Source organism: Lissotriton helveticus, chromosome 6 (assembly GCF_964261635.1).
Source record: "Lissotriton helveticus chromosome 6, aLisHel1.1, whole genome shotgun sequence".
NCBI classification, from domain to species: Eukaryota; Metazoa; Chordata; class Amphibia; order Caudata; family Salamandridae; genus Lissotriton; species Lissotriton helveticus.
The window spans coordinates 1,027,063,831-1,027,078,269 of NC_136067.1; positions in this window are offsets into that span (position 1 = coordinate 1,027,063,831).

Here is a 14,439-nt window from a genome sequence, read left to right on the forward strand (position 1 = left end):
GCATTGTACACATCTATCCCTCATAACGAGGGAATTGAAGCAATGGAGTGGTGCCTACTAGAAAATGAGATTGTTGGAGCAGAAAGAGTGTTCTTACTTGAGATACTACAATTCGCATTGCTACACAGCTATCTCCAATGGGAAGGGGAATTTTACGGACAATGTAGTGGAACATCCATGGGGTTTGCGGGGGCACCATCCTACGCGAACACCTTCATGGCAAAGTTTGAGTATGACCATATTTTGAACAACCCAGACTGGACACAAAGTCTGATCACAATCAAAAGATATATCGATGATATCTTCATAATCTGGTGTGGTACTAAAGAGAAACTTATGGAGAATATTCAGGTTTTGAATTCACAACACAAGAGATTGAAATTTACCTACCAAATGGATCAAAATGAATTACCATTTCTGGATGTGTTGATAAACATCGAACAAGGAAAGATTAACACAAGTGTATTCACAAAAGAAACAGACAGAAATAGTTGTTTACACTATACTAGTTTTCATCCTCATTCGCTCAAGAAGCACTTACCACTATCTCAATTCATCCGACAAAAGAGGATTACATCTGACCCCACTAATTTAGCAGCCACGTTCGAAAAACAGATCCAAAGATACTTGAAACGAGGATACCCAGAGCCTTTGTTGGAAGATTCTAAAAACAAAGTAATAGCTATGAATAGAGAAACACTACTGCACTCTAAAGAAAAGTCGGATAATAAACCAACAGTATGTGTACTGAAACATTCTATGCAATCAGTGAAAATTGCTAATATTATGCGACAACATTGGAGTTTGATCACGGAAGAGCCAGATCTGCAAACATTGTTTTCCAGAAACATCACATTTGCATACCATCGGTCTAAGAATATGAAGGAATTAATGAAAAAGAAAACACCTGAGGATTTGGAAATAATGTATAAAGGCATGCAGAAATGTGAAAATTGTATGCATTGCAACAATGTAATGGTGGGAAGGACATTCACACATCCCATGTCAGGAAAAACGATTTCATTAAAACATTCAAGTACCTGTGACACCAAAGGAGTAGTGTATGGGATCAAATGCCCATGTGGGAAACTATATATCGGACAAACCGAACGCAAAATTAAAATAAGGATTACGGAACATAAAAGCAATATTCGCTTGAAGAATGTGAAATCAACACTGGCAACTCATTGGGCAGAATCCGGCCATAACATAGCACAGTTACGTTTCACCATATTGGAGGTGATTAAACCAAGAACAGATCAGGACACACACAAACAGAGACTAAGATCCGAATACTTCTGGATTCATAGACTGGGAAGTTTATATCCTCATGGATTAAATGACAGGATAGAACTATCCTGTTTCTTATGAACATTTTGGAAAGGCTTTACTATATTCCTGTACATAACATATAGCATGAACCATGATCCCATTCCAAGATGGCCGACACATAACATCATGTCTTAATGTTTAACGTTGATATTACCTTTTTGTCTTCAGTTAAATACTTTATTTATGAACAGGGTAATTCACAGTGATCTGATAATTTGGTAAAACAGTTTATTGAGTAAGATCTCCGTAACAAGGGTTTGCTACTAATTGTTCGCGCTAACTGCGTAAATAAGGAGGTACTCATAAACAATTGTTTAGATGTTGCCATCATGCCTCACAGCTTTGTTTGATGAGTATAAGTTATGTTCTGGACATAAAAGAAACAACTCGCTAGAGATCGCGTTGCGATCATGTGACCGGGACTAGAACCAATCACGAGCGTGATAATGAGTTAAAACACAATGGTAAATGTTTGGCGCATAGCGATTGGCAGAACGAACACGGCGCGCGAAGCTGGATATTTAACTGTGAGTAAGAACGGAACGCGCGTTTCAGAGCAGCGTTGTATGAAGAACAGAAATGTTTTTTGATAAATTGGTTTAACTGAATGTTGAAAGAAGGTGACAGCGGGCTATTGCCTATCCATCGTTTATTTTGGTAAATGGATAGAGAACGTGTACACACTCGGTCATGGTGCAGGGTGCGATTCATATTTTATTTGTGAATATTTACGAGGACAATCGAACTAAAGTATCTTGCATGTATTTTTTATGTTGTCACAGTATCATTTATGTTGTCACAGTATTGACATAGAGCTGTCATTAAGATAATGAAGTGTTAGTAACCGATTAATGTGAGAAATTGAGAGTAGCAGCAACACTCATGTAATTCTTTGTTTTCCTCACAGACCCCCGAAGAAGGGTCATCCTTGACCCGAAATGCATTGGGTAGGAGTTAAATGTCTGACCAGCAAACTGCTTTGAATGAATTAATTCAAAAGGATTTTTTGAAAATTAAGAAAACAAATAAATAAAGATGAGTTAATCAAAATTGGAAGTAATCGAGATTCTTTATGATATAAATGATGAAAGAATCAGCAATAGACCACTGAGGTCTTGTTAACTTTGTGCACACCTCCACCTGCAAATGGGACTCCCATTTACTCCATTGTTGTCCTTATTTTGAGCCAGCCATTCTTGTCTTTCAACCTGACATGTACACAACGGCTCATGGCTACGAAAGATGCCACACACACCATGTTACATCTAGAGAAGTTAGAACAGCTCCATTCACAATAGCAAAAGGATCCTCCGCTGTTTGGTTAATATATAGTGTAATATCTTTGACAATTTAAACATTTCAGTTCACAGCTTGTAAGAAACACTTCCCTCTCAGTATATATGTACCCCTAGGAGGCATCTTCATTCATGAATTATGGTCACTCCTATTTTGCTATTTTCCTATTGTTGAGAATAAGCCAATGAAGAAGTATTCTTTACAGGAAAGTAATGTGACTCTTCTTTTGGACATTCATTTGTTTGCAAACATGTTCCCATTCACGGTGCATGCAATGTTTCAGTACAGAATTTGGCCTGCTATCTTCAGTACTCCCCCTTATAATAGTCCTTTCAAATGGAAGATATTTAATGTTAAGTGATCAGGATTGTTGTGGAATGAGAGTGTCGATCCCATACATTTCATTGGTCTCCCAGATAGTGACCTGCTGTAATAACGTGCTCTTCCCTGCCTCTGAATGGGGCATGGATAGCTCGTTGTGGCCTTCAATTCCAACTTTGAAGGCAACCTTTAACAAGCTAAGGGGACAAAAAGCACTATTGTTAACATCTGCTCAAGTAACTTTTGAATCACAAGTTGCAAGGACATCCAGTGAATCGTTTAACACCTATCTCTCACTACATTTTGACGAGTTAGTCCACCAAATTTTTATTGCATCCAATACTACCAGAATAGCTCATTTTTTAAAAAAGTTATTGGGACTGGCTTAGTCAGTTAATTCCAAAAGATTTTGGGAGTAATACCAGCTTTTATTCATTCCGTATTTTCCAGTGTGTTTGAGGGCATTGTTTTGGTGTTAATCCTCATTTGCGGCATTGTGGTTCTATTTTTGCTTTACCACAATGGATGCCCCTTTTTTAAAGCCCACTGGAACTACCACTGCTCCAGCTGTGCTGTGAGTGCATGCTTTGATTCTTCAGAATCTTCCTGCCTCAGGAGCTTGACCTTGATTGATCATTGTCATTCCTACCTGCCCGGTTCCCCTGCGTACAGCCCATTTTTCATTGCCTTTGGTGCCCATTTGAATTGGCACTGAATATTAGCCTGGCCCTGCGATGCCAGTTCCTGTGGACATAAAATTGTTGATGAGTCCTTTATCGATCCATTTTCAGAGTTGTACCTTGGGCTTGCAGCTTCTTCAGAATGCGAGGTATATGCCACTCCCTCCATTAGAGAAGGGTGCTTCAGCACATGGATCACTAAATGCTGGCTCTACATTTACCGTGATGCTCCTGGGGTATACCCGCTGGTGGCTGGAGTAGTGTGCGACCCATGGACTTTCATTTATATATGGCTCCCTCGAGCCATTGGGCTGACGAGCTCGGATAACGCACCTACGCACCGTGAGAGGTACCGGACCTGATAATATATTGGCAGCCTGCACAGCAAACCCCTGTAAACTACCTATACTCTGCTGATGAAGGAAAATAATCCTGAAACACCAGTGTCCAGAGTTGGTGCTAAAACTTTGCTTATAGACTTCGAATTCTACGACAAGCGCACTCGCTTTGAAGAACTGCATTTACCATGATGCTCCTGGGGTATACCCGCTGGTGGGTGGAGTAGTGTGCGACCCATGGACTTTCATTTAAATATGGCTCCCTCGAGCCATTGGGCTGATGAGCTCGGGTAACGCACCTACGCGCCGTGAGAGGTACCAGACCTGATAATATTTTGGCAGCCTGCACAGCAAACTCCTGTAAACTACCTATACTCTGCTGATGAAGGAAAATAATCCTGAAACACCGGTGTCCAGAGTTGGTGCTGCAACTTTGCTTATATACTTCGAATTCTAAGACAAGCGCAATCGCTTTGAAGAACTGCATTTACCGTGATGCTCCTGGGGTATACCCGCTGGTGGGTGGAGTAGTGTGCGACCCATGGACTTTCATTTAAATATGGCTCCCTCGGGCCATTGGGCTGACGAGCTCGGATAATGCACCTACGCGCCGTGAGAGGTACCAGACCTGATAATATTTTGGCAGCCTGCACAGCAAACCCCTGTAAACTACCTATACTCTGCTGATGAAGGAACATAATCCTGAAACACCGGTGTCCAGAGTTGGTGCTGCAACTTTGCTTATATAATTCGAATTCAACGACAAGCGCACTCGCTTTTAAGAACTGCATTTACCGTGATGCTCCTGGGGTATACCCGCTGGTGGGTGGAGTAGTGTGCGACCCATGGACTTTCATTTAAATATGGCTCCCTCGAGCAATTGGGCTGATGAGCTCGGATAACGCACCTACGCCCGTGAGAGGTACCAGACCTGATAATATTTTGGCAGCCTGCACGGCAAACGCCTGTAAACTACCTATACTCTGCTGATGAAGGAAAATAATCCTGAAACACCAGTGTCCAGAGTTGGTGCTGCAACTTTGCTTATATACTTCGAATTCTACGACAAGCGCACTCGCTTTGAAGAACTGCATTTACCGTGATGCTCCTGGGGTATACCCGCTGGTGGGTGGAGTAGTGTGCGACGCATGGACTTTCATTTAAATATGGCTCCCTCGAGCCATTGGGCTGACGAGCTCGGATAATGCACCTACGCGCCGTGAGAGGTACAAGACCTGATAATATTTTGCCAGCCTGCTTAGGAAACCCCTGTAAACTACCTATACTCTGCTGATGAAGGAAAATAATCCAGAGTTGGTGCTGCAACTTTGCTTATATACTTCGAATTCTATGACAAGCGCACTCGCTTTGAAGAACTACATTTACCGTGATGCTCCTGGGGTATACCCGCTGGTGGGTGGAGTAGTGTGCGACCCATGGACTTTTATTTAAATAAGGATCCCTCGAGCCATTGGGCTGACGAGCTCGGATAACGCACCTACGCGCCGTGAGAGGTACCAGACCTGATAATATTTTGGCAGCCTGCACAGCAAACCCCTGTAAACTACCTATACTCTGCTGATGAAGGAAAATAATCCTGAAACACCGGTGTCCAGAGTTGGTGCTGCAACTTTGCTTATATACTTCGAATTCTAAGACAAGCGCACTCGCTTTGAAGAACTGCATTTACCGTGATGCTCCTGGGGTATACCCGCTGGTGGGTGGAGTAGTGTGCGACCCATGGACTTTCATTTAAATATGGATCCCTCGGGCCATTGGGCTGACGAGCTCGGATAATGCACCTACGCACCGTGAGAGGTACCAGACCTGATAATATTTTGGCAGCCTGCACAGCAAACCCCTGTAAACTACCTATACTCTGCTGATGAAGGAACATAATCCTGAAACACCGGTGTCCAGAGTTGGTGCTGCAACTTTGCTTATATACTTCGAATTCAACGACAAGCGCACTCGCTTTGAAGAACTGCATTTACCGTGATGCTCCTGGGGTATACCCGCTGGTGGGTGGAGTAGTGTGCGACCCATGGACTTTCATTTAAATATAGCTCCCTCGAGCCATTGGGCTGACGAGCTCGGATAACGCACCTACGTGCCGTGAGAGGTACCAGACCTGATAATATTTTGGCAGCCTGCACAGCAAACCCCTGTAAACTACCTATACTCTGCTGATGAAGAAAAATAATCCTGAAACACCGGTGTCCAGTGTTGGTGCTGCAACTTTGCTTATATACTTCGAATTCTACGACAAGCGCACTCGCTTTGAAGAACTGCATTTACCGTGATGCTCCTGGGGTCCTGCTGGAGCGACTCCAGGCAGCGGGGATTGACGGCACTGCCCTTCTCTGGTTTCACTCCTTCCTTCGGGACAGGAGACAGGCGGTATCTCTTCCCCCTTATCAATCCACGTTCTCCCCTGTCTCCCACGGGGTGCCCCAGGGCTCCTCCATCAGCCCCATTCTTTTTAATGTGTATCTTAGACCTCTGATCACGTTAATAAAGGCACACGGGTTAAAAACAATTAATTATGCAGACGACACCCAGCTCATTCTCTCTTGGGAGGGAGAAGACTCTACCCCCCTGGCAGCCTTTCACGACTGCTTAAGGGAGACGGCTGGGTGGCTACTCACTAACTCGCTGCAATTTAATTCCTCCAAAACGGAGGTTCTGTACTGTGCGGGAAGCCGCATTCCCCGGCAATTCCCCTGCGATTTCTGGCCCCCGGAATCGACAGATAAACCTCGGCCAGTTACATCGGTCCGTAATCTAGGAGCCACGCTGAATGAGAAAATGAACACTGAAACCCAAGTTGCAAAAACGGTGGGAACTTGCACAGCTCTCATACGTTCCCTACGCAAAATTATGCCATTGTTACCCGCTCAAGCTCGGGAGCAGATAGTCAGGTGTACCATCCTCAGTCGCCTGGACTACTGCAACGCGCTGCTTCTTGAGTCCCCAGCTGCCCTGCTTGACCGACTTCAACGAGTTCAGTCGGCCGCAGCCAAACTAGTTCTAGGCTGGACTAGGAGAGCTTCCGCCACAGCGGCCCTAGCTGAACTACACTGGCTTCCGCTTAGGCAACGTGTGGCCTTCAAGTCCCTCTGCCTGGTGTTTAAAGCGCTCCACGGAGCTGGACCTAAACCTCTGCAGGCTATGTTCACATGGTACATCCCTTCCAGATCTCTACGTTCTGCCTCGGCTCGCCTGGTGATTGTTCCTAAATACAACAAAGTCAGGACGGGGGGCAGATCTTTCAGAGTCGCTGCGGCTAAATTGTGGAACAGTCTTCCTCCTGATATCCGGCAAATATCACAGCTCCTCCCCTTCAGGAAACGCATCAAGACGTGGTTATTCCCTTAGAAATTCCACCCCCCCCTTGCTCCCTGCTGTTGCTCCCCTGAGGTACGAGTATTCGCCAGCGCCAGGAAACCTGCAAGGTGTCAGCCGCGCTTTACAAATGGAGAAAATAAATAAAATAAAGTATACCCGCTGGTGGGTGGAGTAGTGTGCGACCCATGGACTTTCACTATATGCTAGCTGTAATACACAGATGAGGGTTACGTGACTACTTCCTCAGCCTCGGCTGATATCAAAGATCATGTCTGTTCTATGGAGTTTGTGAATTGGGCTATTGCAGAGTCATTGTCTCCGGAGACTGAATCCATTCTGGATTCATTGACATTCATACTTGCAGAAGACATGCTTGGTGCCTATAGTTCACCTTAATTTGGCTAAGATTTAAAATAGTCATGTTATTTTCTTTACTATGATTATATATTGTTGTATAATATGCTTATTAGCAAGGCATTGATTTTGCTCAGCATGTATTTTTGTTTTTTATTATCTAGTTATTTTCTATGTTACTGTTCCGACCAAGCGGGTGAAGTAGCAAATTCCATGTAGGACCCACTTAATTTTCCCTTAGTATAGCCTAACTGCACATTGTAGGCCATTTTGCTTTGCCCACATTACAAAATAGCACGTCTGTATTTGTGCCACAACATTATTTTAGAAACACTGTCCACAAGGTTTTATTATTTAGCAGTTCTTCCTGGGATTCAGTCTGAACATTTCGTATGAGGTCGAACAACATCGTGCTCTGTTTTTCTGCGGTCGGTCAGCAACATATTATAAGATTTAGACACAACATAGAGACCCAGTTGCTGTTTTCCAGTATGGCATCTCTCATCATATAAACTGAGACTTGCCCTTTTTTTAAACAGAGAGGAGGATTTCTAGCAGAGGGAAAGGTCCTGGAAAGGGCACACCATCTTTGCCCAACCTTAGAAGCAGATCAGCTACTTAGAGATGAAAGGTATAGGGTCCTGTACTAATCCCAGAGATCACTGATATATCCCTGTGCTCACGTCCCAACAGTAGGCTTAGGCATCTATACCATTCGCCAGGATAGGGCTTTTTATTGTATACAGTTTGCTTGTAATGCTGATTACTTTGCTCAGTGGTATATGTGTCCGAATTGCAGCAGTGTTTCTTCATGATAGAGCATGATAGTTTCAATAAATATTGTAAACTTTCCTCATGTCTCTCTTTTGTTTATTGTAGACATGCATGAGTGAGAAAACTAAAGGTGATGATCTGTTTTCATGTTTCCCTTGGGGAACGTTGTGTTCTTGATTGTCAATTTACCTTTTCCTCTGGAAAGGTTAGGAGGGTAGGAACGGCACTATGAGCTTGTGGTATTTGGGCCACTTAGAGAGACATGGTATGGTGACTCAGTCCCTACATTCTGGCGTATTGTGATCCCAGGCACAGTTCTGTTTCCAAGCTGAATCCCTGCAACATGTCCAAGGCCCTCAAAAACATGATCAGTAAAAAAGTGGAGGCTTGAGAAAAGACAACCCTGAGGCTGGCAGGTCTAACATCTAGGAGGTGATTACAATGGTGGGCGGATTGCCACCACCGGGCAAGCTGTGGCGTTCCACCCACTATCCCAACTTCATTTACACCTGCCACATTATCAGGGTGAGGGTACAGTGGCGGATCTGAAAGGTCCAGCCAGAAAGCTAGAGAGGTGGACAACCCCTTTCTGTAATTGTCACTTTAATGGCCAAAGGATAAATGCAACATGAGGAATATTAGCTTCTGTAAGCAGATCAATTGGACAGTCATAGGACAGATGTGATGGTAGAGGATCTTCTTCCTTACTAAACACATCTTCAAACATCTGATAAGGTTCAGAGATAACTAATTAAAAGGATTCTGTCTATAACACCGCATGTGATAAGGGCAGAATTTATCTTAGACCTTGTAGTGGAAAACATCTCACTATATCATACTGGAATTAATTAAGTTTTTGCTCTTTCCAATTAATTTGGGGACTTTGTTTGCATGTTCAAGCTTTCAGACACATCGGGAGCCCGTGACCACCGTCTTGGCATTTCCAGGGAAAATTTTCAGCAGGGCATCCCACAGGTACATGCAGACTTGACCAAGGAGTCTCAGGAGATGCAAAGGACTATGGGCCAGATGTAGGTCGGTCGGTAACGGCCAAAAATCGGTATTTTCGGCCGTTACCGACCGGTATATGGGTGACAGGTATCTAGGGGGCATTATTTTAACGAATCGGTAATTTTACCGATTCGGTAAAATAAATAATCGGTAAATTTACCGATTCTGAGGCACCGAGATGTAGGTGGGACTCTTCAGAGTCCCAGAGGCCTTACAGAAACGGTATTTTACCATCAAATCCAATTTGATGGTAAAATACCGATTCCGGTGTGCATGCACATGTGTGCATGCACACCTATGCCATGTGACAGGCAGACCTGCCCTTAGGGCATGTATACCTGCCACATGGCGCACATGCCTATTTTTGGGGTGCCAGAGGGTGTCAAAATGACACCCCCTGCACCCTTGCTAAAATCGGTATTTACCGATTCTGTAATTACAGAATCGGTATTGCCCATTGATTCCTATGGGCTTCACAGCTCATAGGAATCAATAGGAATTAACGATTCTGTATTTCCAGATTCGGTAAATACCGAATCCTAAAGATTCGGTATTTACACATCTGGAAATACCTACATCTCCCCCCTTCATATTTACCACTTCTTAAATACCGAATCGGTAAAATTCGGTATTTAAGAAGTGGTAAATAAGAATTACCTACATGGGGCCCTATGTGGCTCCCATTTATCTACTCGAGCTCGGCGGACATGGGTAGGTCTACCCGCGCGGACACTGGAGATTGGAGCTATACTTAATGGGCTCATTCCTGTTGTTCGACCCCGCCGATCCCTCATGTGGCAATTAATCCTTAACTGTTAGGCATAGGAGAATCCACAGAGGTAACTTACACCACATACATGATACTAGAATTGTATTAATGTTCCTCCCCCTTCTTCACTTTTATTAAAGGTCCTGATGAATCGCGTGTAACTAGACACAGTGCGAGAAACATGTCGACCACCTTCACTTCTAGTCTCCTCTAGGATCACTTGCATTGACCTGTTGACACCTAGCGAGCTAGCCCCACCTTTTAACTGCAGCCAGGGGACCCCCAGAATAAAGTGAATTCCGGTACCCCTTGCTACATTTTAACCTCCTTAGCACATCACGATACCATCTCGCCCACACACCCTCACTTCATCAAAAGGCTGTCGGATTAAAAGATCTCCGCCAAAGCGCCCCTCTTTGAGGTGAGCCCGTCGGGGATTGCACCGCCTCCCCGACGAGGAGCATACGCCGATGATGAAGCATGACACCCTTCTGGGTGTGTGAGGCAAATTCATCCGACATAATGGATGCCCCAGGGTGTCACACGAACACCGTTGGTCACGCCAGTTAATACTTTCCTATCCCTTCACAGGAACAGTTCAGCAGCCCCCTCTTTGCTTGCTCCCATTTATCAGACACAATGAGAAACTAAGACGTAATGAGTAACTAAGAGGAGCCTAGTCTCTAGAAGATTCTAGTAGAAGCAAGTTAAACTTGCCATTACTAATCCTTAGACTGCACTCTTGTTAATATGATAAAAGCCAATGCTAATCTGAAAGATTATACATTTATTTATGAGAATAAAATGGCGTCCTTATTAACAAATTCTCCTGTTGTGAACTCCATGTCAACCCTGACTCTCAAATACGTAGTCAGGTCAGCACTAAGACCTAGGCCCAAGGTCACTGATTGATAGGTCACAGGTGGAGTGGCACATAGCTGGCAGAGTAACACACAAACATGAAACTTTAGATCAATCCCACAGATAGGAGCAGCAACAGTACAGTGATCAAGGGAGATTGTCCGCAATGAAGAACACCTGCCTGGAGAGGGTATGCACACTCCTAAAACACCATAATGTTAGATGGCACATGAGTTAGGAACATATAGCTAATCAGGATATAGCTCATGCAGTGATCGTGCACTCTGCATGCCGGATTTCTGGACATGTTACCCACCGGCCACATTGTATCTATGTAAGGTCGAGGCCCACCTGTATTTTTTATTAGACAATGAATTAATGACTCCAAAGCCAGCAACTTACATTCCTCACCATATATGGACCACCAGAAACTGTTTATTATCTACGATAAACTGTATACAAATAGGCCGCAGACTGATTGTAAATTGAGACAGTACTCAGACCCTGTGCCTTTAACTGTTATCCCGGCTGCTCTAATCAACTAAACAAACTGTTCCTGTTTTGCCAAACGCCTCTTGTCTCTTGTTTTTTCAAGGTATTTAATGTTCTGGTAACATTTTGGTGAGCCACCATCGAAGCTGATTGGTACCTCAAACTTGACTGCAGCCAACGGCCAGAGACCCCACCCGGATGGCTTTTTGTTTGCGCATCAAGGAAGGTGAGCAGACACCGCAATTGATTGGAAGTTCTGCTGAGTCCACGGAGTGGAGGTCCATCCTGAAGCAGCCGTCACAGATGGTGAGAGTCTAAATCTGAAAGTAATTTAAAGGATTTGGCATATGGTAAACTAGGCAGAAGCGCAAAAAGATAACTTGAGCACTATATGTCCTATAGGCACACTAGAAAAGGTAAATATTTATTGCACAGGATGCTATTTTTGTGACAGAGCTATACTGATTGGGAGGAGTTAGAATGGCAATCACATTTTTTTAGACTAAAGTTTTTCTCAGTGCTACTGGTTTCTTAACACGTTTGATTTCTGAATGGAGTGAAATATGTTGTTCGTTTGGACCACTGGACATGACACAGATGGTACACTTGGCTTCTTTTGTGATACAGGGTGTGATTCGGGCATTAGGGAAAAAGATCTGGACCAGGGAATCTAGGTGAAACTTGCATGTGGCCAAGAGAGGAATGTGGTTCTAAGTGATTCTTTTTTCACATCTATGACTATTACCTTAGCCCTGGAGCTGACAATGAGAGGCTCACTTAGCACTGTGTTCCTTGCAGAGGTTCCCCATTTGCAGGATAGAATGCGATAGGAGCGGGCTAAGAAATGTTTGACAAAGCATTCATTTTTTTATTTCTGGCAAACTTTGTTAAGATGATAAAGTACATATGATATGGTGCTATTGTTTCTTGCAAACCTATGTTTTAATTCTTCATATGAGGGTCCTGTCCTACATTGCAAACTGTATTTTGTGCAAAAGTTGATCATGCAGATGCTGTTTTTCATTGCATTATTTCAGCTAAATTGCAACCCATTATATGCATTGTCATCTGTGTTCACTGAAATGTTCAAGTTGAATTGTATGATGCTTCCGTGAATAACACTGAGCTTATAGTACATAAAATTATAGAGCACTCCATGTACATTCATCCCCTAAATTAGAACAAAGACTCCAAAAATGATTTGATTTGTATTTTGTCCACATAACCACTAAAATTGTCATAGAAACTGCATCAAAACACATTGATTCGTGGTTCCTCACATAGGCAAAGAAACGTAATAAGTTCTCCCAAGAATAGCACGCACACACATAGGCATGACATTTCCTTGGCCTAAGGGGGGGACATTTGCCACAAATGCAACGGGGTACAAAGGGGGATGACGGACGGAGCACTTGAACAAATCAAACACTCACCCCCAGTCAACTGATCTGGGTTTAATCCATCACCATTCTTTAGTTCACTCAGCCACCCCAGTTCAGACATGGCTATATGCAAATCAGTCTGACCCTGTGCCTCATGGGAACAGTCCAGCCCGAACTGCCAAGCCATGTCTTCCCTGGACCGGAAACAAGCATCCTGGGACCGGTTTCGGATTCATAATCCTCATCAGCCAGGCTATCTTGAATTCAGTGGCCAAGTGAACAAGGTACTCACGTCTGAGCATACCCTGCCACACTTAGGGCGAACAAAGCGATACAAAAGGGGATGATGGACGGAGCGCTTGAACAAATCAAACACTCACCCCCAGTCAACTGACCTGGGTTTAATCCATCACCATTCTTTAGTTCACTCAGCCACCCCAGTTCAGACATGGCTATATGCAAATCAGTCTGACCCTGTGCCCCATGGGAACAGTCCAGCCAGAACTGCCAAGCCATGTCTTCCCTTGACCGGAAACAAGCATCCTGGGACCGGTTTTGGGTTCATAATCCTCATCAGCCAGGCTATCTTGAATTCAAATGCAAAGGAGCATACTTAAACACATATAAAACTAAATATACAGGCCAAAAGAAAGACAGGAGAGAGGCATTACATGATTTATGGGCCATCTTCAAAGAGGCCCAGAGCGATAACCCTGCACTAGGGATAGAAAGCAAGGCATTGACACCTCCCGACTATATGTAGGCATGGAGGTGCTCATGCCAGCTCCCGCTGCATTAGGATATTCAGATCGACCATTAGTAGGAAAGGACGGGCCCTCAACCGAAAGATGGATAGTTAGACCTAAGCATTAGAAACCAGAAGTTCAGCAAGCCAAGATGTTTCTAGTGCAGCCCAAGTCCCTTCAAAAGGTCCACAAAAGCTCAACCTCACGTTTACCATGTTCAACACGGTGCAGAGACAGAATATCGAGTATAAAATATTGAGTTGCACAAATCTCAAGTCATTAACATCGTGGGTCAGAAATACCGAATATCATGGTAAAGATTATCGATTAAAGGTAATTATTATCGATTTAAAAAATATTAAAGTGTTTAATATAATTTTCAAAAATATAGTTGTTAAAAATATCGTTTTTTATTATTGTTGTTTATGTTAGTATACAGTATATATGTATGTAATGTATGTTTTTCTGGGATAAGAATTGTTTGTATTTTTAATATATGTGTTACATGTTTAGTAGTTATTATTTTTTTATTTGAATTTTCTGCTTTTAGTTGGCGTAACGGGTTGTGGGTTGATAGGGGAATCGGGTGCAAAGTAATTTAATTATATTAAGGGTCTGATTTCGATTCGGTAAACCAATCGTACGACCGAATCATATCCGTAGCCCTTTCCGTACGACTTGTACAATTCTGTCCGAATCGCGTAGTACGATTCATTTGAAAACTATCTGACGAAT